A 23634-nucleotide genomic window follows, 5' to 3' on the forward strand; every position below is an offset into this window, starting at 1 on the left:
CCCCTCCTCCCCCCAGGCCCTCTTCTTTCATCTGTTGTCCTCTGGTTCCCAGGCTTTCTCTTTACTTTTTCTCTAATTTGTTTATTGATTTGGGGAACCAAATCACTTTTGTTCAGCCAAAGAAGCAGCCTGGCGTTGCGGGGCAAGCATTCACTGGAGATCAGGAAAGCTGCATTAGACTCAGAATCAGGAGGCTGGGCTGAGAGCGTCCTCCAGAATCACCCCTTTCAAGCCTGTCACTTCACAGACGTAGAAACAGAAGGCCCTGAGAGGCTGTAGTGCCCTCTGCCCACCCCGGGCCTCTGTGTGTCCTCAGGCTGTCATTTTGCCTGTCTCGGCCTCAGTTTCCTCACCTGCCTGGCAACAGAAACAATGTGTTTCAACTCAAAGAAAATCTTGGAGATGGCAATTGTGTCGGTCATCCTGGAACAAGGGGGTTCTATCTGCCACCCTCCTGACTTCTTGGAGCTCCTGGGGCAATGAAACAAGAGAAGCACAAACTAGAAGTTGCCACAGGCACAAATCACACAGGGGTACTAAACGCACCTCAGTATTAGTAGTATCAAACAGTGGCGTCAGCCATAACAACAACAACCCCCAAATGATAATTATGAGATGTGAAGGATGTGCTAAGTAACCCTTTTGGGCTAAACATTTCACAACATATACATGTATCAAACCATCACATTGTATACTCTAAACTTGCACAGTGTTTTATGTCAATTATATCTTGATAACATTGGGGGGGAAAAAAAAAGGTAGTGTCAAAAGGCTATATCACTTTTTGGAACCCTTACCCCAAGAAAATGACCGAAGTACATGGTGGCAATAGAGGGCCCTACTAGATAGAATAAGTCTTATTGGATAATCCAAATGTTTATTGCCCATTTCGCTCTTCCTTGTCACTAGGAAGTAGATACAGACCCACCTCTACAGCACTCCATCTTCAATTCCAACTCAGTGTGAAGTTCAACTCAAAGACCCTGCTAATAGCTCCCATCTTGGAGTTCTAAAGTCCTGATGGTATTTACCACAGACTTTAATGCTAGATTGTGTATTGGCTAATTTTGTTTCCTTATCAAGGGAGAGATGAATCCTTAAGGGTAGGAACTGAATCTTTTACTATCGCTTAGTGGCCAACAAACTTAGTAAATATCAGTTAGTTGCTTGATTTCTGAACTGAGGAGAGAACAGGATTCCCGAGTTCCTGGCTCAGTATGCGTCAAGCCGAAAAACTCCACATCTTCCCACCCAGTCCTCCTGCCCAACAGTGTGCTTATGATACTAAGGTGGAGCACATAGCCAATTTGAGATTTCAAGGGACACTAAGTGCAGCTAAACAGAATTCAAGGGCCCTGAATTTCATAGACTTCATTTTCATAGCCACCTCCACCCACTTGTGCTCATGCTATGTTATCCACCAGGAAAACCTCCTCTCCAAATCAGATTATCAAATGCAACTCAATTTTTTAAAAAATCTGTTCAGATTCTGACCTCCTAGATGAAATATCATGTACAGCTGACCAAGTTGTATGCTGCGTAACATCAGAGGCCAAAGTTCACAGTGCAGCAAGCCTTCATCTGCCTCTTCCCTGAAGCCTTACGTGCCTCTGCTCACATGGATCTGACTTTAAAGGACTTACTATGGGGGGGGGGGGGTCCTCTAATCAAACTTTTGATAAAACAGGAAGGGAACTTTATTCAGTTTCTGCTTATTGCTGGAAGCTCTTACTTCCTAGGCCACTTAAAATCTTCCATCATTGAAGCTCACAGACAATTTTTCTGCTTTGCCAATTCTGGGTGCATAAGAAGCCATAAATAACTTTTACCCTATTTATTTAAAAAGTTATGGAACCAGAGGCATTTTACTTGGCCCTTGGACTTGGTCTTTTATTAAATTTGCTCCTGATTCCTTTGGGCCAAAGCTCCTCCCAACCCCACACAGCAACCTCCACTTCCACCTTCTCTACCACCTTAAGCCTGCAGAGAAAGGCAATCTTATCCCCTTCCTCGGGCACTCTGCCTCTCATCCTCTCTACCTCAATCCAGAAGAGCAAATGCAAGATTGACTGCTGAATAAAAACAAGAAGCTTTCCAGCTAGTGACTCAAGGTAACTTCTTCCAGAACCCAGACACATAAGGAAAGAACAGGAGTTTCCGTAAAAGAGTTGTAGGAGGCACCTGAGATCCATACCACAGATGGAGAGCAGAGTGGGATAAAGGAACGGGGAAGAATGAAGAGAGGACAAACAAGGCTTCAAATGGACTTAGTGACTTGGGAAAGGCTCTAGCTCCAGAGGAGGATTATTCTACCTATAAATCACCACTGCCTCCAGGTAATTTCTTCCCTTTATTCTGGAGACAAAGGAATGATGTGCAGTCTGGAGAATCAAATCATCATCTAATCATGAGACAAGAGTTGCTCCCATGAGCCGCGCCACTGCCACATCCCTAGAAAGAACCCAATTCTCATGGCAACTCCAAAAGTCAGGGATGGCCTCCTTCACTTTGCATATTGGAGCTTTATGCCTTTCTGTTCTCAGCTAAAGACTGTAAAGCAGAACTAAACTCAAGTCTAGGTGTCTCTAAAGTCATTTCCTTTCCCCGTCATTCTGTGGTCAAAATGCTTATTTTCCTGACCATCCAGAGAATTCACTGTCAAAGTCATCACTTTTCTCCTTGACTACACTTGACTCTTTTGAATATTCACTATTCTGGAGGAAGAACCTGCCTCCACCAGGGAAGGGCAAGATTCCTGAGAGCAGGGAACAGGTCACAACCACTATATCATCCAAGGTGCTCAGGAAACCCCTTCAGTCACCCCTGTTAAGTTTGCTGTCTGGTTTTTTTGAGCCAGAGCTCCCCTCCCCACACAGCAACCTCCATTTCCATCACAGCTATCTTACATCTGGTGCAGGTCTGGCATGAGTCTGTGACTCTTGCCCAAATCAAATAAACTAGAGGTAGCCTGTAAAAGATCTCATCTTCTGCTTCCTGGTGAGGTTTTCTGACTACTTGATCTCTTCTATCTTGGCCTCTTCCCATCCCCTCCCACAGGGTTGGTGCCTCTTCTCTGCTTTTTCAGCCCTTGCCTCACCTATAGGCCACATCCTCAGGTCACTGTTTGCCTCCATTTCTCATTAGACTGGGAGATCCTGGAGGGCAGGGGCCCTTGCCCTTACTCATTGTTCAATTTCCAGCCTATAGACTTGCTAACTTTAGCACTTGATCAATAATGTGAAGTCAATAATGGAACCAGACCAAAGGACTTAGGAATCTGACCTGACAGACAGGGCCACCAGCACTATTCTAACACCCCAGCAGATCTGGGGGCCTCAAGACTATCTGTGAGCAGAAAACCCACCAGGATCCCCGAGTCCATAAACAGATGTAATCTAGTAGGATGTTAGCTCTCAGAGGACCCGAGTTTATGACTCAAGTCTTGCATTCACAGATCCCAGCACAGTGTTTGGCACGCTCTACAGAAGTACTATGTGTTTGTGGAATAAATGAATTACTGAATCCAGCTGGATCACTCTTCATATACTCTCTTTTTCCTAGGAAGGCACAGAAAGCTGTGTAAGTTTCCCTTTTTAATGATTGGCAAAGCCACAGAAATTTAGAGCCCGATGAAGTTGGGAGGCTGATTCCAATTTCTCATTTACAGATGGGAACACTGAGGTCCAAGATCTCACAGCAGGCATCCTACTCTCAGTCTAGCACACGTTCAACTCTGTCACACTGTCACGCTTTGCAGGAAATCCAAGAGCCTGTGAGGCCTATGGCTGAGCCACAGGCTTTTGGCTTCTTTCTTTCCATCTCTCTCCAGCACTTGTCTCTCAATAGTGAAGAAGAGTTTTCCTAGGAAAGGGAGTGGGTAGCCTTCCCTTTCCAGGCAACAGCTAGAAGTTTTTATGGACCCTGACAATTTAGGAGATAAGCCATCATCATTCAGTGTCTCCCAATGATAATGCTTCAGTTCCAAAGACAATTTGAAAAGACAGCCACAGAGTGGACCGTTGAACTTGAGTTTTGTTAGACTGTAGAATATCCATGGAAAAGGATTCTTGGAAACAGTTTAGTGCCTTCCTCCCCTTTACAGCCTGTCTCCTCTCTGTTCTATGGACAACTGATGCTCAAAATGACCATGTCATTGACCTCTTAAAGTCATCCATTATTAATGCCACTGAAGTGACAATCTTGGTACCAGTCCTGGCCCACAGGGCTTTCATATCAAAGAAAATAACCTTGAAAAAACCGGAAGCCTAGGTCAGCTGGGGCATGTCATCCTTGGCTCTAAGGCTTTCCTCCAAACATAAATGCTTAGAAACGCTGCCCCACAACTTTCCATTGTCCAGCCCACCTGTTGGATTCCCCCCAGCTCACATTTAGAAACTTGATTTTCAAGGTGTTGGCAGGAGTTGATTTAATATGTAACTGAGGAACAGGCATCAATGTTGCCACAGAAAGGCAACCACCCAGCATCCAGGGAGAGGAGAAATGGTGCTCAGCCAAGGCACCAGGAGATCCCTTTGGGCATCATACAAGTGATGGTGTACCATGCCAAGCTGATGTATAAAAATATCCCAAACACAATGATGGGGAGAATAAAAAGTAGTGTTCACTTAATAAAATAATTCAACCCGCAATGGTTTGAGAGACCATTTCCTTTGGCTCACTATGTCCTAGAAGAATCAAGGAGCACCAAAAATCAATCAGAATTCTAGCTAAATTATAGATGTCCAAAAGGATCTTGTATATCAATAAAAAATGATTGAATTTGAAAAAAATAAATTTCTTCAAGAATTTTAGGAATAAGACCACTATGATACAGGGCATAACATCTGCAGAGGTGCGTGTATGCATGCGTGCCAAGGGGATGGAAAATATAAAAAATAGAGGCAAAGAGCAATGTTTGCAGAGGCTTACACATAGGTTTCCTCCAATGAGCCCCGTGACCACACTGCCCTTCACTTCTCTGAGCCTCCCATAGCCCTGAACTCTGTGAACTCTAGGGATATTGATGGGCAGCTGCTCGGGCTGCCTAGTCAGATACTCCCAGAAATATTTTTACTGGGAACCAGAGCTTATTTCTACTGGGAACCAGATTCTCTGGAGAACTGACCAGCTGTCCTGCTCAGAAAAGTTGCCACACAAGTCTTAAGGAACATGAAAAGCTGATGCCCATGCCAGCACTTGGACAAGCCACCCCAAGAATGCCCACTGACAGATCATGACTGGAGGCCTCTTGCAGATGCTGAGCCATGATGGGGCATGAGCTGCTGTGCTGCTTTAACGGGACAGAGAAGAGAGACTGAGGCTGACATTCAGTGTCAATGTGAAGGTTTAACTGCAACTTTAAGTAAAATTGATTTCCACCCCTCTCATTTCTTAGGTCTGTTGGTATCTTCAGCAGTCATGGTGAACACTATACTCCAAAAATACAAGTTCTAGATGGTCATGTGTACTCTATACTCAGCGGGGTACAGGTCATCCTCACAGTCACACGACTGCACTGTGGGAGGCAAAATAACAATCAGCCTTTTGCAACAAATGTGGGGCAGTGCCACAGAGACATACCTAAAATAGTTACATGTGTATGTGCACACAAGTGTATGGGCAAGCACCTGTGTGTGTGTGTGTGTGTGTGTGTGTGTGTGTGTGTGTTTGATTAAACATCACAGCTGGATAAATGTTGTCAGATGGGTGGATGGTCAAGACTGCAGCTCAGAAGTGTTCTTGTTAGACTGGTTTGTCTTTTCATACATAAATGAAGTTGTTTTTTTTTTTTAAACAATTTCAAATTTAAGGTCTGGTCTAAAATCTGACAGTAAGTTGTCTGCAAAAAGACCCAAGAAGAGTGAACAACAGAATGGTTTCCAATAAGTCTATATTCAAATTCTGGCTCTGAGGAGAACCATGAGCTCTCAGGCACTTCCCCTCTTGGTGTCTCAGCTTTCTAGTCTGTAAAAGGAGAATGGGGGGCCTTTGCTGGGTCCTGGATCCCTTTTGGAATCTTTTGAAATTTACATGGCTCTAATCCAGAAAATGCACATAATTCATATCTGAATACAGTTCTGTATGACACATGAAGGGATCTATCACCTGCTCCCTAGATTAGGTGCTATCCAGTGTTCTTTCAAACTTTAAGGGTCTCCTCTATATTTCTCAAGGAAAAAGAAAGGTGCCTGTTGGTTGCCATTTTGGCTTCTGTTTTTCTCATTCCCTCAAGATCTACATGTAAATTTACATTAAGCTCTAAAGTTCTATAAATCTGCTTCCCAAACCCTAAAATGGACAGGATACACTAGGAAGCAAAAGTTACTATAATCCTGATTTCCAATCACTAAATCAAATATCATTCACTCATCTGTAGGAGACAGCCTGGAAAACCTTGGGAAGTGCTGTCTCTACATAACTCAGATTTGGGGGGCACCTCCTTTCTGATCATGAATGAAGAGCAGAAAACTATGAAGACTGGGGCACATTTCCTTCAGCACAATATTACATATTAGGTGGCTCTTCCTACAACTTTATAAAGAGGTTCTAGTACATTGTTCATTCCCTTCCTTAAAAATCACATCATTTTAGAACTGAGAAGGCAATTTTTACAATATCTGTTGCAATATCTCCACTTCAGATGAATGCTCAGAGTGGAGGACACTTGTCAGAGAGAACTGGGACTCAGACCCAGTTGTAACAAGTCCCAAATCTTGATTTTTTTTCCTTGTCTTTTGCTGTGTATTTCAGAGAACTCACACAGAGAAATTAAGCAGGTTAAATATGTGTTGGGAGGACAGGAAAGGTGGGGCTATTTTATGAATCAAAGAAATGGGTACCTAGGATAAGAACTTTCCTTTCTGACGAAAGTAGTGATAAAATCCATTTAATCCATGGGGACCTGCCCAAATGGGGAAGAAAATAACCCTTTAGGAGACTAAAAGGCAATTTCCCTTTTGTAGGGTAGATGGGAGCCTGGAGAGCAAGGTCAGTATCAATACTGGCAAGTCTAATAGGGTGTAGGGACTCATGCTTTCTGCATTAAATTCGTTCATGAAAAGGGTGATTCTGAGTGTTTCTATTTCATAAACTGTTGATTATACACCAACCAACAAGCTCCAGAGATTCTCATATTCACTGTAGACTGACCTTCCATGAATCATGCCTCCTAACACTTGGGTTTGAGTTTTCTCTGCTCCACCCACCCACCCAAGCCTTAGTCCTGTTCCCCCACTCCTAAACACCTGGGTAATGAACTGTGGCCAATGAGAGACAGCACTCTTTATTTAAAGGAACGGTATTAGTGGAAACATGAAACTTCATTAAGGACAAATTGCTTAACAGAGCTCCTTCCTGATTGAGCAAAATGCTATAGGCCAAGGGTAACTCCATGACTGAGTTTTTTACGGGCTGGTTCCCCTTATCACCACCTTCCCTCACAGTTTCAAGAAGTCTTTCAGGATGACAGACTAATTTTCCTTTTAAAGCCTGAGATCAGGAATCAAACACATACATTACTCTTCCTTGAGACCTATAGGTCCAGACTGGGAAGATAAGGGTAATATGTATTTATGGAATTAATTTTATGAACTTTCGGTTTTTCCTGGAGCTGCCTTTGCATGAAAATAAAGAGAATCTTGTCTTCTTAGGGTTATCTAATTGCAATTTTGAAAGTCATATTGCTCAGATTCATCCAAATGCTTCTTACATACTCCTTCAAAAAATGGGATTCAATGAACTCCTGACCACCCTCCTTACTGCCTCTGTACGAACCAACCAATATGTCAACAGACAAACATAATATTCTCACTTGGGCAAGTGGAAACATTTATGCCAAAAAATACCTTTCAGGATTCTGCTGCCAACAATTAAGACAGAAGCAACCAGCGCCATTGGATATTACATACCAGCGCAGGACACCTAATCCTAGTTTGCATATCATTTGCATCCCATGAGCTATTGGTCAGCATGGGCAAATAAAGGATTTGCATCAACTCTCAGTTGCTCACAAAAAAGCTGGTTGGTGGCAATTGTTTTCTGTTTTAAAAATGTTTTTTCTTTGGTCAGTTTCTGAAACCTCTTTTCTGGACTTCTAAAGCCAATGCTCAGCGGTGAGCTAAATGCTGTTAAGATTAGTTTGGGTCAAATGTAATTAGAAATGGAAATAAGCTCTGGGAGGGAAACAGGGTTTCCCAAATGTACTTCCTGCTGATTCTCCTCCACAGGGCCCACCATGTGTTTAGGACAGCAGATCTCCTCGGGGGCCCCTGACTGGGTTTTTCCTGCTTCCAGGTTAACACATGCTCTTGCATTCTTCTGAGAATGACATCATCTGTCCCCACATATCCCGACTGGCAGATCCTTCTCAACTCTCTTCAAGTCTCCCCATCTGAAGGCTTTCTTGTTGATCCTGACCCTCCCTGACCATGAAACCAATGCTTCAAATAAAACTTAGCTGGCAAACGGTAAATTTCAGCTGAATTCGCAAAAACTTGGAAATGAACAACACATGGATGCCCTCAGCATTGTGGGTGCTCCAAGGCTAGTGGAGAGATGAGCATAGAAATGAATTATTATAAGGAAGTGTGAAGGAGGGTACACCAGCCAGGGTCTTAACAGGGAACAGATGGCACACCCAGATCAGGATTGTTAAGGAGAACTAATTTACAGTGAAGTGGATAGCTGTAAGGGAAGCACGAAGGGTAATTAACAAAGCTGTTACTATCTCTTGAGAGGGAGCGGGTTACTGGAAACACAAGAGCCTCCAGAGGGTTGGTGGGTTTTCAGTGTCTTCTACCTCCAATCTAGTCTTCATTCTGCCCCTGGAAATCCCACTGCTTTATTTCCAAGCTCTGAAGGTTCCCGGCTGCCCTGAGAGTGAAGTCCAAATTCCTTGGGCTGCTGGTCCAGGCTCTTCAGAATCAGGACCCAGTTGCCATGGTTAGAAGCTTGTCACTTCCCAACTCCAAAGCTGTCATCCTTTGTATCATCACGGCCTTGTGAATGCTGTATTCCACCACGCCCTAACTGGAATGCCATCTCTAACCAGCTAGGGCCTACTTGTCCTTCAAGATCCAACCTAAACGCCTCTTTTCCTTAGGCCTTGCTTAACACTCCTGAGTGAAGTTACTTATTTGCTTTGATTTCCACCTTGGATATCTCCTGTAGTTCTTACAGGCACCAAAATGGTGAATTCTAAAGTCTCTGAGTTTCAGCAGAAATAGAGGGACTGGGGCAAACTAGACATGTATTCTGTCTTAAAATTGAACTCCTTCCATATTACCATGTGGTCACATCCCAAAGGACCCATATCTTCTTTTTATAATCAGAAGGGCAAGATAAAGCAAGGAAGATTCAGAAATAACATTTGTTGCTGCCAAAACTGGTCACATCCATACTCAAAAAATATGGAAAACAACTTAATATTGTGAAGATAACACAATAAAAAGAAATATTAAAAACAATGATAATTATTTAGAGTTCCTTCTGAGTGGCTGCCCTGAGCTCATGCCCTTTGATACAAGGGGTCGCTGAGGCCCCAGAGAGCACAGGGTTCTAGCAGGAGCTCTGTGAAGAGTATCCTAAATTAGAAATATAAATCTTTCAGAAATAAGTGACCCTACTGGTTCCCCAGCATCAGGTTATAATTGAAATATTAAGCAAGGAGGCATAAAGGGCTTTCAGCAAATAAATTCACAATGATAAAATGTTGACTGGCCCAGGGGATTTTGTGTTATTGCCATTTGGGGGCTTTTTTGGCTCTCAGCGTTAAAGTGAAACTGCCAAGTACTCTTGGCTTAGTGTCTCAAAGAAAAAAAAAAAGTCACCAAGTATGAATGAAAATGTCTCTATGATGGTGCATGGGTAATTTAAGATAGGATGGAAAAGGTCCCATGATTCTAAATTGGGTAAAAGAAATTTAAAATGCTTCTTGGTAGAATACTGCCTAACATCTTACCCGAAAATAAAACAAAAAATAAATAAATTCTTAAGACGGAAAACTGAAATCAGTGAATCCATGGACATAAACTTTAGATTGATGATTAAATATTCAATCAAGGAAAAAACAGCATGTAGAAGCTATAAAATATGGTTTTAAAATATACTGTTCTTTGCGCTCTGAGTCTTGATCAACCTCAACTTGCATTATATTGCCAAGATCATGCTATGCAAAATGGTTGTCACAGAACAAAATATAAGATTTCTACTAATCTTGCCTTACAGAACCTACAGTGTAGTTAGGAAGTGACAACTAACACACTTGAAACAGTTTGGAGCCCAGTTCAGTACTGGCTGCCTAGGGTTTACTGTGACCGATCACAGAATCCCAAGGTAGATGCTGTAAGTCTAGGCTGGGTGAAGCTGCAGGTAGCAGTTAGACACAAAAAGACAGGAAGACATGGCTAAGGTGGTGAGAAGGACGCACACTGAGTCTTTCCAACACTGCATTCGCCACTACCAGAAAAAGAAGCTTCCTATCAGGAGCACAGATCTACGGGAGAAAAACAAAACCCAGTGAAAAGTTGCAGGCTTGTTTTCAGCATTTTTAGAGTTTGGGTGTTACTAGTAGTCACATAAGTGAGAAAATCTGAGCAAACTGGGACATGAATATCTTTAGACAGATATATAGAGATCTTTGTGATCAGAGAGAAAGATGCTCACACACACACACACAGAGAAAGAGAGAGAGAGAGTGAGAGAAATAAAGACAGAGACACAGAGGGAGAAAGAGAGAGAACTTAGGATTAACTTTTCCCTGATAGCAGAAGACATGGAAGACTGAAACAGAACTCATTAGGAAGGGACAAGCTCTTGTGAACATTTCTGCTACAGTATGCTGATGGCAGAAGACAGACTCACAGACTTTGAAAAAACACAAAAGCCACGTTTGAAAGTTACCCATAAGAAAAAAAATTTTTTTTTATTTTTTTTATTTATTGATTTTAGAGAGAAAGAGGAAGGAGAGAGGGAGAGAGAGAAACATCGATTTATTGTTCCACTTATTTATGCATTCATTGATTGATTGTATGTGCCCTGACCAGGGATCAAACCTGCAACCTTGGTGTATGGGATGACGCTCTAACCAACTGAGCTAACCGGTCAGGGCAATAAAAAAATTTCTTTTAAAAGGTAAATGAAGTTCTCTTGCTTTTATCACAGGTAGATCAGTTCTCCTTCCACATTAAAAATTTTCTTCTCAGTTTCCTAATGTGGCATTTCCCCCACTTAACATTCTGCACGCACATATGTGTAGACAGACATGATACTATAGAATCAGGGAAATATTAAAAACTGCATAACAAGGGCAAAAAGAAACAAAAGGTCTAAGGCACGACTTCGAGACTGACCAGCATACTTTCAGGCTGAGCATGAGGGTACCTGCCAACCTTTCGTCCTGGCACCTGTTCAGACACTTGTATTTTAGTGTAGCAGAATAAAGCTGGGTAAGCTGGTTCCCCTCCCAGCCCCTTCACTGCCTTATCTGGTTGACCTTGGCAAGAGAAGTGAGTGTTCACTTCACTCATTTGCTGAATGAACAAGTTGGTCCGACCAATCTCTTTTGGGACCCCAAAGCCAGGATGCTTTAACCCTATCATTATGGAGCTAAGTTACAGCCTTGCTGAGGCTATGGGGAAATAAAGAAGACAGTTCATACCTTCAAGGAATAGGCAATCTAGCTCAGAAGGAAAAGCAAATGCATGGAATGAAGAAACAACAGTTCAACAGACTATATAAACACATACTAAGTTGTAAGGCCAACAGAAAATAATGAGAGTTAAAGAGAAGAGATGTCCACCACCAGGACACCTCTGCAGAAGACCAATGGATTTTGTGAAGTGGATAGGATTTGAGCAAGAAATCAGCAGGTTGTGAGAAGGTGAAGGAAGAGGGGTGTGCATACACACATATACCCCTACATGTACACACGTGTACACACATGGACACAACCATCCCCATGAGTGCCTAACAGCTCTTTGACACACAGAACAACTCAAACCCTCGGCTAAGAGGCGTCGAACTGGTTCCTCTACCCAAGTTTCCAAGGTCAACTTTTGCATACTGAAAACACTTCCATTAATTACTTCATTACTTGAAGTCTTGAGGGATTTTCACCTTCAAAGTCTCTAATACATCATAACCCTTGGAGAGAGGAAATTCCTTCTATCAGTTGCCCTCGAACTTTAGTCCTGTGGACAGAGTGTGGGGACTGCAAACAGCTGAGGTCTTGGGAGAATACCCAGTCCAGGAGGTAAAGCACACACAGCGCTCCCTCCGGGGGAGGCCAGGATTCCAGGGCAGCCTTATGCCAAAGGCCCTCAAAGGGATGTCCAAACCTTAGTGATGTCTCACTATGTCTTCCCAGGAAAAGCAACTTGTGTAGACTGATAAGTGACACAGCCCGGAGAGACTCAGGTTTCCGTGGAGGCTATATAAGAACATCCCATAATAAGATTGCAATGGGAGTATAAGGATGATGCTCATTAGGTCAGAGATCACTACTACCCCATATTTAGCTTAGTTTTTTTTTTCACTTAAAAAAGAATGGATTTAATGATCCTCAAGGTCCCGTCTAACACTCAGGCTCTGCCTTTGTGTTTTGGGGGCAAGTTGAATCATTTTGTTTCCACACATTGGACAGAACTTCAGAATCTCTCACGGACCAGGAGAGTTACAAAAATAGTTTGAGATCCATTAGTAAAAAATTATTTTTTTAAAGTATCCATTAAAAGGGGAAAAATGTTTCCAGACAAGAAAACCAGTCCTTACAAAATAAATTTGCTACAGGATTGCTTTTAAATAGCATTCTTACCCCATTTTACAAGTAATGTTCTGCCAGAAAGTTCTTCCCCAGGTTCCCTACTGGACTCTAGAGGTCAATTTATAAAAATTCACTTTATACCTCTTTTTAGGAAAATATGTGCTTCTTGAAATAAGGTACACCTGATTTGAAGCAAAGTACAATATCTCATAATGAGCATTTCAGAACATTTTATTTGGTATTATCCTATAGCTCAAGTCAACTTAGTTGTTTTCCCCCTTCTTACTCACAGTACATTGCATATATATATCCTTCATTTTAAGACATAAGAGGTTTATCCATTCAATTCTATACCACCTTGGGACATTGGGACATTTTCTTAGTTTCAAGTGCCTCTATTTTTTCAAAATGGCACATATCTAGGTAACTGGTTGCCCAGAGGCAAGGAATGGCTGAAGACTATCTACTTATCCCAGATTTTATCTCTTTTCCTTTCGTGAGTAACTGATTAGTCAGAAGGGCCCATGGAAAGAATTTCTGGTAACATGATGCCATTTTTCCACATTCTTCCTTGTTATTTTCCAGCAATCCATGAGAAGACATCACTATTTAATGGAAAGAGGTATAACTGTCCACATCTGTGAAGAGTTTTCTCCCTAAAAACAGTCAATCATACAGCTAGGTAGGCTATGACAAGGCTTCTTTTAGTGAATACATTCTGTTTAGACATAGGTACAATGAAGAAGTTATAGAGAAAAGTAAAGGATTGTAAAGAACAGAACAGAAAGAATTAAGGAGGAAAGCATAAGGCAAAAGGAAGAAGTAAGGAGAACTTAAGAATGTTAGCAGAAAGTTGTCCAACTCCTTGTTTTCACCCGTGAGGAAAGTGAGACCTAACACATGGGGAGGGGCAAAAATCAGAAAGTCAAAAGAGGAAAAGAAAAATAATTTGGAAGCAAAGAGAATGGCAGAGAGGAAAAGAATACCTGAGTCAGGAAGCAGCTAAGAAGTTCTGAGCTCCAAGGAGCACGTGCTGCCTGGAGCAGATGCAATCCTGCAGCCTTGAGCACACCTTCTATATTTAACTACGATGTAACTCTAGTCACTCATGTTGCACGTGGGCAGCTACTGCTCTGTCCTAAAGAGGCATTTTACTACTTATTTTGGAGCAGCCGTGTCAAAGTCCTGGGCCTTCACAGGACAGAACTCCATTGTGTTTCTATACAAAAGAACAGCATTTTCAGCATAAATGATGTGACAGCTAACATAGTTTCATGTCTGCTGTACATATAACAGGGCAGCATTTTCAGAAGACCAAGGGCACTGCTTCTGGTTCCTAATGATGTCCCTTATCCTCAACTCTGCAAGAAAATATTGGCCCTGACCTTCCACGGTGTGTTGTTTCCTGAGAACTTCCCTGATGTTCTGGTCTTCACTTCAACTCCTCACAGAGCTCTGTGCTTTGGAAGAACACTCTCTGGTCCCTACTCATGCGCCCTACACCCCAGCAGATCCATCAAAATACCTACACAGGTCTCTTTTGATGCCAGAGGAATATGAATGTCTTTTACTAAAAAGAAAGAAAGAAAAAGAAAGAAAGAAAGAAAGGAAAGAAAGAAAGAAAGAAAGAAAGAGAAAGAAGAGAAGGAAAGAAAGAAGGAAAGGAAGAAAGAAAGAAAGAAAGAAAGAAAGAAAGAAAGAAAGAAAGAAAGAAAGAAAGAGAAAGAGAGAAAGAAAGAGAGAGAGAAAGAGAGAAAGAAATAAAAAAGAAAGAAAAAAGAAAAAAAGCTTGGCTATTAGAGGATTGGCGAATTACCATCTGAATACCCTATAACCAAGAAATAAGAACCCTGGCACCACACAAGAGAAGTGCTAGGACTGGGAATACGGGAATAGTTCAGAAAGTCAACAGAGCTTAATTGAACTATTAAATAATGAGTCATTGTTCTGGATAAGCCATCTTGGTTAGACTCTGTGGACCAAAATCACACATAGTCATTTCCTTCCCTCTCAAAGAGATCTGGTTATCATTTGTGACCAACAACAATCACAGAAGGTGGCACAGGGAATAGATAAATGGGCTCAAGGAAAATGGTGAGGGAAGAAGAGGCAGTTGGTATCTGGGAAGCCTTGGATGATTTGTCAGAGGAGACTCTTTTCTTGAAGAACAAATAGGGTATTGATAAGCAGAAAAGAGGCAAGAGAGAATCTCAGTGGGGAGAGATTAGAAAAAGCAAAGATTTCCCTTGCTCTTTGATTGTGTGTAGTGGGATGCTTTTGTAAAACTAAAGTTCCCAACCCTGTACCTTGACAAATAATCAGTAGATTCTTCATAATTAATTCCTGGGACAAAAGCCATCTGCACACAGATTTTTGCCAAGAAGCAACCTCCTTATCTATAAACCAGAGGCTAAATGTCCCTCTCCCATGAAACAAGACTAGCAAAGGTAAGCCGAAACTAGCATGGAGAAAGTCCGAGTCCTTGGAAGAATGTTGTCTCTGCTGCAGAAAAAAATACAGAGCCAGTGACACTGATAGGGAAAAATGATGGAAGTGCCTGCCCTAGTCTAAACCTTAAAAAGGAGACTCCCCGGAGGATGGCGTGTGTCACGCAGGGTGAAGAGCTTACCTTAGTCTGAGTTCACCTATTAGTTGTCTAGTTCCTTTAACCCAGACTGGACTGAAGAGCCTAGATAAGCATGTTCTCTTTGAGATATGAAATGGGTAGTTTCCAGTCCAGGTGGCTCCCCATAAATGCATTAATGATTTTATAGGCATGTCTACCTAGAAAGGTGACATATTCACAATCACACTGTGGGAAATGTTCCTTTTGGCTTCTGTGTAAAGAACTATTAAGGCCAAATAACTATTAAAAAATATGTGTTAAACTAACTGCCTCCCCACATCCCATCCCTTTTAGATGGCAAGCTCAATAATCAAGCCTAATATTTGGCCTAAAAGAAAATACAGAATATACGCACACCTTCAGAATTATTGGCACATGGATGGTCCCAGTGTTGAAACACACAGCCATACACACAAACATGCACACACGCACAAACACGCCCTTCATTGGTAACAAAATAGACTTCTACTGCTCAGCTGGCTGTGCAGTTCTAGGACTCATGTCATATTTCAATTGAACAAATTCCAAAATGCAGGCATACACCTGTCAAGAAGCCCTTTCCTTTTGCCTCACAAACCACTCCCAAACTTGCCTCATACTTTCTATCTAATCCCCCACCCCCATTCTTCACCTAAACTACCACAATACCATCATAACATATCTCTGCTTCCTTCCATCCCTCCTCCCTAGGGCTTCCAAAAGGAACCCTTTACAATCAAATCTAATGCTGTCATGTCCCTTCTTAACCCTTTAATAGCTCCCATTGCTTTAATGCTGAGATGCCAGCAATCTTTCACCTGGTCCAACAGAGAGTAGGAAAGGTGCCCGGCCCATTTCTGGTTGCATCTCCTTCCACTGTATTTATCGTTTCATCTGTGGGGCACATCCTCACTGCACTGACTTTCATGGCAGCTTTGCTTTACAGTCCTTAACAATTTTGAAATTGTTTATTTATATTTTTAAACAAAATTTGTATTAAGTTTATTAGGTTGACATTGGTTAATCAAATTATGTGGGTTTCAAATTATACAGATTTTAAATACACATCATCTGTGTATTGCAATACGTGTTTACCACCCAAAGTCAAATATTCTTCCATCACCATATATTTGGCCCCCTTTTTTCAGCCCCCTTCCCTCCGGTAACCACCATATCATTATATGTGTCTATGAGTTTTTGTTTGTTTGTCCTGTTTTGTTCATCTGTTACTTTCAGTTTTATATCCCACATATGAGTAAAATCACATGGCTCTTGACTTTTTCCTTCTGACTTATTTCACTTAGCGTGATATTCTCAAGATCCATCCAAGTTATTGGATGGCAGCATTTCATCTTTTCTTATGACTGTGTAGTATACTGTTGTATAAATGTACCACATCTTCTTTATCCAATCGTCTACTGAAGGACACTTTGGTTGTTTCCATGTTTTGGGCACCATTAATGACACTGAATTAAAGTGATGTTAACTATATCTTTACGAATACATGTTTTTGAATTTTTTGGGTAGATACCCTGGTTGCTGGATCACATGGTAACTCTAGTCTCCATTTTTTTGAGAAACCTCCACACTATTTTCCACAGTGGCTGTATCAATTTATATTCCCACCAGCAGTGAATGAGAGTTCCTTTTTCTCCACAGTCTCTCCAGCACTTTTTATTACCTGTCATATGGGTATGAAATTGGTATATCATTGTAGTTTTGATTGGCATTTTCCTAATAGCTAGTGAAGTTGGGCATCTGTGCATATGTCTGTTGACCACTCGTACGTCTCCATGAGAAGTAAGTGTCTGTTGAGATCCTCTGCCCATTTTTTAATTGGATTGTTTGCTTTTTTTTGTCACTGTTGAGTTGTGTGAGTTCTTTTCATATATTTTGGATATTAACTTCTTATAGGAGGTGTTGTTTGCAAATATCTTCTCCCATTTGAGTGGCTGCCTTTTTGTTTTGTTAGTTTCTTTTGCTGTGCAGAAGCTTGTTAGTTTGATAAAGTCCCATTCATTTACTTTTGCCTTTACTTTCCTTGCCTCTGAGGTCAAATTAAGACAATCTTCTCTAAAACAAAGGTCCATAAGTTCAGTATCTATGTTTTCCTCTATGTAAAGTATTGTTTCCAGCCTTATATTTAAGTTTTTGACCCATTTCCAGTTAATTTTTGTGTACAGTGACAAATAGCAATCTAGTCATTCTTTTGAATGTAGCTTTCCCATTTTCCCAGCAAAATTTATTGAAGAGGCTTTCTTTTCTCCATTGTGTGTTCTGCTCCTTTGTTGAAAATTATGTGCTCATATACTGACATATCAACTGAAAGCTTTTTCTCTATTTGCATTTTGATTGTTCTATCAATGCTTATAATCTCGAGGAGCTGTTGGGAAGATCAAATCATAAAATGGACATGGAAATCCTTAAAGAATTGTAAGCAGGATCCCAGTGTAAATCACAGCTTTTCCATTGCTACTTTAAAAAAACAAAAAACAAAAAAACTCCCTGCCCTCAAAATAAAATGTAAATAAAACAACAGCAGCATCACTTTCCCCAAACATCAAAAGGAAAGAACTCCCAAGGCAGGCTCTGTTTTCTGTTGGGCTAAGAAAGTAACAGGAACAACTTGGTGAATGATTAGCCTTGGGATCTCTTGGCATCAAGTAAAAACCCACTTCCCTCAGGCCAGGGGAGCTACTGACAACAAACAGCCTGAGTCCCGACCATCTCCCTGCTGCTGGAGCATGTCCCCTGGACCTACACACCTGGTGTCTCACGTGCCAGCGGCCAAAGGAGAGTAAATATTAACTGTGGTAGGGAATGATTAGTCAGCTGCGGACAGCCTTCCACAGTTCCTAAGGTAGTGACCTGAAAAGGAGCTGAAAGGAAAGAAGATTGGGGTAACCTGTCCACTGGGCTGGGCATCTTGCACGTGCCTCTCCAGGTCTAATGCTGCTCCCCACTGGGGAGCCTGACCTCTGTGGGCTGAAAGTTCAGGTTACTTCTCCCTGTGACTTCAGCCCAGGAGTGGCGGACACCATTAGGACCACACGGGCAGGGTGGTGAATGAGATCAGCAGTATGACTCTCCAAGCTCCCTCCCTGCTGCGTCTGTTCAGGCTGCCTGTATCCCTTAACCTACAGCATTCCTCCAACACAGCTTTCTTACGATTTCCAGTTTGCCCTCGATTCCCCCACATACCCACATATTCTGGGAAGCCATTCCTCCCATTCCCAGCCCAGGGTTATCACAGTTCTCCTGGGCTATTACTCTGCTTGGGATTCAACAGCCATCCTGGTGGCTTCTCTACCCCGAGCTCACACCTGGAAGTGAAGCGACATCAGTGCAGTGGGCATACTCATGCGTGGAAGAGTGCAACTGAAATGCATCTGAGCCAGTAGGAAATGTGCGTCTGAGAGCGCCTGGATTTCTGTGATTTGAGGGGGCTGTGGGACCTGTAGAAACCGGTATTTAAGCTGACATCGGAAGCAGGGAGGCTAAGGTGGGAGACATGGGTAGGAGGTTAGACAAGGGAGCAGAAGAATCCCAGGAAGAGGGAACCACCGCACAAAGGCCTTGTCACACTTTCTTTGCTTCACACCTCGTGACTCTCACACAAAGGGTCTTAGCCCTTCATTTTGCATTTGGTTATTTAAGCTTTTAGGGGGAACACACTTTGATATGGATAATAATAATAACCACATTAATAAAAACCATCGGATTTCAGTTTCACTTCTCTAATACATAAAAGCTTCTTGGAAGCCCGAACTTGGTCCACAGTGTCTAGCACAATGTCAAATATGCAGTTGAAGCCCAATAAGGATACTGTAACGGACTGAATGTGTGTGTCCCTTGAAAATTCATACTTTTAAATCCCTAACCCCCAAGTGATGGTATTAGAAGGTGGGGCCTTTGGGAGCCAATTGGTGTCCATATAAGAGAGACCCCGAAGAGCTCTCTTGTCCCCTTCTGCCACATGAGGATATGAAAAAAAGACAACGTACAACCTGAAATAGGACCATCCCAGGACCCGACCATGATGGAACCCTGATTCCAGACTTCCAGCTTTCAGAACTTGGAGAAATAATACACAGAACCACCCTGTCTATGGTATTTTCAAGGCACATATGCATCTGATTGACTGACCGACGGAGGAACTAGAGGATGGGGAAATCCAGCCGAGACCCAGCGCCACCTGTCATGGGAGGTCTGTGTGCAAAATGCATGTGAGCTGACTTCCAGCAAAGTCTGAGGCTGGCTTTGAACAAATCAGATACAAGATCAGGGAGAGTTATTTTGGTCTCCTAAATGCTTCAGAGAACGGAGACACAGTGGTGACCTCCATTCCTAGCCTTGGGTGTGGGCTTTCATGTGTCCTCAGAAAGATGCACCTCATCAAAGAACACTGGACGTTTCCCAATAACCCACAGGTACCTTTGTTGTAAGCCCCTGGTGCCTGAAAAAATAATGCATTTTCTCTGAAAGGGGAAGTGATATTTTAGATTCGGCAAGTTTCTTCTTTTTTTTTAACCTCAGGGTATATAAGTTTGATTCACAGCTATCGCCCTATACCTCAGAGTGAGCAGGAATCCAAGAAGCAGCTAGTAAAGTCAACCTCGCTTTCTGAGAAGGTATTTTATTGTACCGATAGAAAATGAGAACGTTGGGACAGGGACCCCAGTTCAGTCCCTTTTCTGTAATTAACCTCAATGTGGCCTCAGGGAGGTACCGTTCCTCTCTGGGGAGCAGTTTTCCTATCTATTACATGAATAGATTGTATTAAATGATCTATGAGACCCTTGGATTTTATGATTTTGAGCACCATTCCTTTTCTTTAATTTCAGGGATATGTCTTAAAAGTCATTATATTTTCAACATTGTGATATATTTTGGGAAGATAACATATCATCCATGCTCCCCTCCCCCAAGAGTTCTTATCTTATGGTTAATGGACCTTCTAAGAGTCTGGCCCATGAATCTCTTGATATTACACAAAACATTTTGTGCCTATGTGTATTTCTTCTGGAAAGAAAAGGGGGGTGGTGTCCATAGCTTTTATGTTATATATGGGTCCTATATTCTTTTAGTAGAAAAGCGTAAGTGTGAATGATCACAGGACAGATCTCAGGTGAGATGTGAAGGTGTCAGATGAGTTCACCAGGGACCAGCCCCAGGAGTAGACACACTCATCCAACCATTCCATGCTATTTTCCCAGAGGAAGAAAAACCCCTGAGACCTCACAGTTAGAAGGATTCCTGAAACAAGTAGCTCCTGATTTGGGATGGGACTGGGTAGAGAGAGGCTAAAGAGAAGGACGGTATGGTAACCCCGTGCAGAAGTAGAATTGTGGGTAAAATATGCTCTGGTCTCAATTCAAAAAAGTAAAAATCTCTGGCTGCTGTACTAATTTAGCACTCTCTCCAGAGCACTTGAGGGGCACACATTCTTCTTCCACTTGCCCTCTGTTTGCACCAACCTCCAGGGTTCTAGGTTCAAAGGAAGAACAGGGCGTGGCTTTGTGGCTGGGAGCTAGTCCCAAGCAGAGCTGCTCTTTTTGCCGAGAGAATGCTGGGAGATCCCAAGTCTGAATCTGCTTACGCAGCCTGGACAGGGAGGCGAGAGGAAGGTGCATCCCGGGGTGCGGTTGGGGGGCAGGACAGTGGTCTGAGGCTTCTCCTCAAGATAAAAAGAATGAATCATGACATCTCTGAGGTTACTGAGAAATGGATCTCATTCTCTGATTTTAATGACAGAGTGGAAGTTACACCATATAGTTATATATGCACGTGGGAAAACATAAACATGAACATGGATAAATTGAGGCTTAGGAGTTAGAACTTCTAGAGTAAATGCTATTATCCAAAAGTTTCAACATATGTGAGACAACACATAGCAAATACGCTAACATATGGCATTGAAACCAATATGTCAACACTGAAAAGTAAGAAAACATCTATAAAAATAAGTCAACCACAGTTCTTTCTTTACATTTAGGCCACCAATGGGACTACTGCTGAGCATCTCTGGTTAAACATTAACACACACCAGGATCTGCCTGTAACCTGTTTGTTAAGGTGCAGGGCCCCAGCCAATTAATATATCACCAGCAGATCGAGTCCTGGCAATAACATTGAGCAAATGCATTCCTGAGACCTCATTTACCCCCCTTTCAAGAGTAAGGAAGATCAGAAGAAAAGGACGGGGGAGGTGAAAAAGAGAATTTTGGAGGAAATTCTTATTTTGTCACTGTAGAGCATCCCACAGTTTATTAAAAGTGGTGTGTGTGTGTGTGTGTGTATGTGTGTGAGTGGGTGTGTGTGCACAAGGGATGGAGAGGGCACAAATCCTAAAATCAGGTCACTTGAGGAAAAGCTGAAGGAGTAAGAGCTGTTTGGACAGGGACAGATTACATTGAAAGAAGGCTATCATAACAGCATTCTGCCATTTGTATGACTGTTGGCTGACTATCAGCAGAAACAATGCTATCTTGTCTGTCACTTCCCCTCCCTGGGCCTTAATATTCTTCATCTGTAATATGAGAGGAGAGTATGAGGTCTCTGGTTCTCAACTCCTGCTGCAATTAGGATCACATGAAGAGCTTTGAAAAAATACAGATCCTGGGATCCCAGCCCAGATCAGAATCTCTTCAGGTAGGAAGCAGGCATCGGAGTTTTAATGTGTCCCCATGTCACCCTAAGACACATGCAGTCAGGGGTGGGCAAGCACGAGTCTGGATTATCGCCAGGTCTCCTCCAGCGTGACACTCGTGAGCCCTTCCAAACCTAAAACTTCATTTAACTAGGTCACAAAGAAGGTTCTTCCCATTTCCTCCATGGTCCTGGGAGGGATCACAATCCTGAGAGAAACTGAATCCATAAAATATTGATTTTCATTTTACAAATAGCCCCTAACTGAGTTCCCCAAAGCCAAGTGGACAGGACAATCCAGGGAAGAGAAAGGACCCCATTATGGAGGAGCTGCTCCGGTCCCAGTTCAGGTGTTCGCTCAGCACAGTTTCACAGCTGCCTTGGGTTATTTCCCACCCATGACCAACTAGAAGCACAAACTGGAAGTTTGGTTTGATGGGAAAACTGCTTATGTTTATTAATGGCAGCAAAAAAGAAAGACTAGCACCCTGACAGTGAGAAAGAAAACTGAAACATAAAAACACAGCACAGGAACCAATGCAAAACATAGTCTGGGGACATTCCTTACAGGCACAAAACCCTACTCATCTAATAAGTCCCTGATGCTCTCTCCCTGTTACGAATAGTTAGAAAGATAAGAGATTATGCTCAGAGAACTCCATTTAATGAGGCGAGGGCATGTGTATGCATGCGTATATTCAGATACAGATTTGGTGATTTTCAAAGGAATGGTTTCAATCTTTCAAAATGTGGGGTCAGCATGAAAAGCAGTTGTTTTCTTCTCAGGCTTTAACATACCTGCTACCTATAGCCTATTCCACATCAAAATTGCACTTCAGGTTTTTATCAGATAATCTCACCCCTGAATGTAACCAATGAACAAATTCAGAAACCCCGGAATCTGCAGGTGAGAAGCCTGAGACACAGATAGGGAAAACAATTTCCCCTGCCACTCTTAGTCCCCTGCCTCTCTAAAATTTCCGCCAGCACCATGGTACTTGTAATAAAATCTGTAACAAATGCAAGGAACTCAAGCCAGGCTGTGAGGAAGAAGACTTGGTGTGAAGTGCACTGAGTAGCGTGCATGAAAAGTAGACCTTTGGGGTCACTGACATCATGGGAATCCAAGAGGAATCTAAGATTGGCCGAATAAGAGACCACACATGTTCTTTTAGCAATAATCACAATTATTTGGGGCACTTTAACCAGTCACGGTGTTCCAAGGAGGGGGAGAGAACTGAACGGGAAACAGCCAAGATCCCTAATATAGCAATAAAATGCCGTGACCATCAGCAGTGTTATTCACAACCACTTCACCTGATAAGACACCACTATTTTGTGATCCAGATCAATTGCACGCTAGTGTCTTGCTTTTCTGCAGCATGGCAATCCTATTTTTCTTGAAACCAGAAGGTAGGGCTTCTGCCAAATGTGGGAAAGTCATAATCCTCTACTGGATCTGAGCCCTGCCTGTAATATCAGTTAGAGGATCTTTTGTCCATCCATGTTTCCTTGTTTTACAACCCAAGGAAGAATTATGACATGTAAATCTCAGATCCCAAGAAACATTTTGTCTCCCATGCTATATCCCTAAAATAATGACAGCAGGATCCCAAGCCAT

General features: G+C 42.3%; 1 protein-coding gene across 2 annotated transcripts in view; it reads right to left on the bottom strand.

The window, feature by feature from the left end:
* SETBP1 (SET binding protein 1) overlaps positions 1-23634 on the bottom strand; it is a 356432-nt gene that overhangs the window by 220325 nt on the left and 112473 nt on the right. The gene's annotated exons all lie outside the window — the stretch shown is intronic.

The sequence above is a fragment of the Furipterus horrens genome, unplaced genomic scaffold (assembly GCF_987537825.1).
Source record: "Furipterus horrens unplaced genomic scaffold, mFurHor1.1.pri manual_scaffold_8, whole genome shotgun sequence".
Lineage (NCBI taxonomy): Eukaryota > Metazoa > Chordata > Mammalia > Chiroptera > Furipteridae > Furipterus > Furipterus horrens.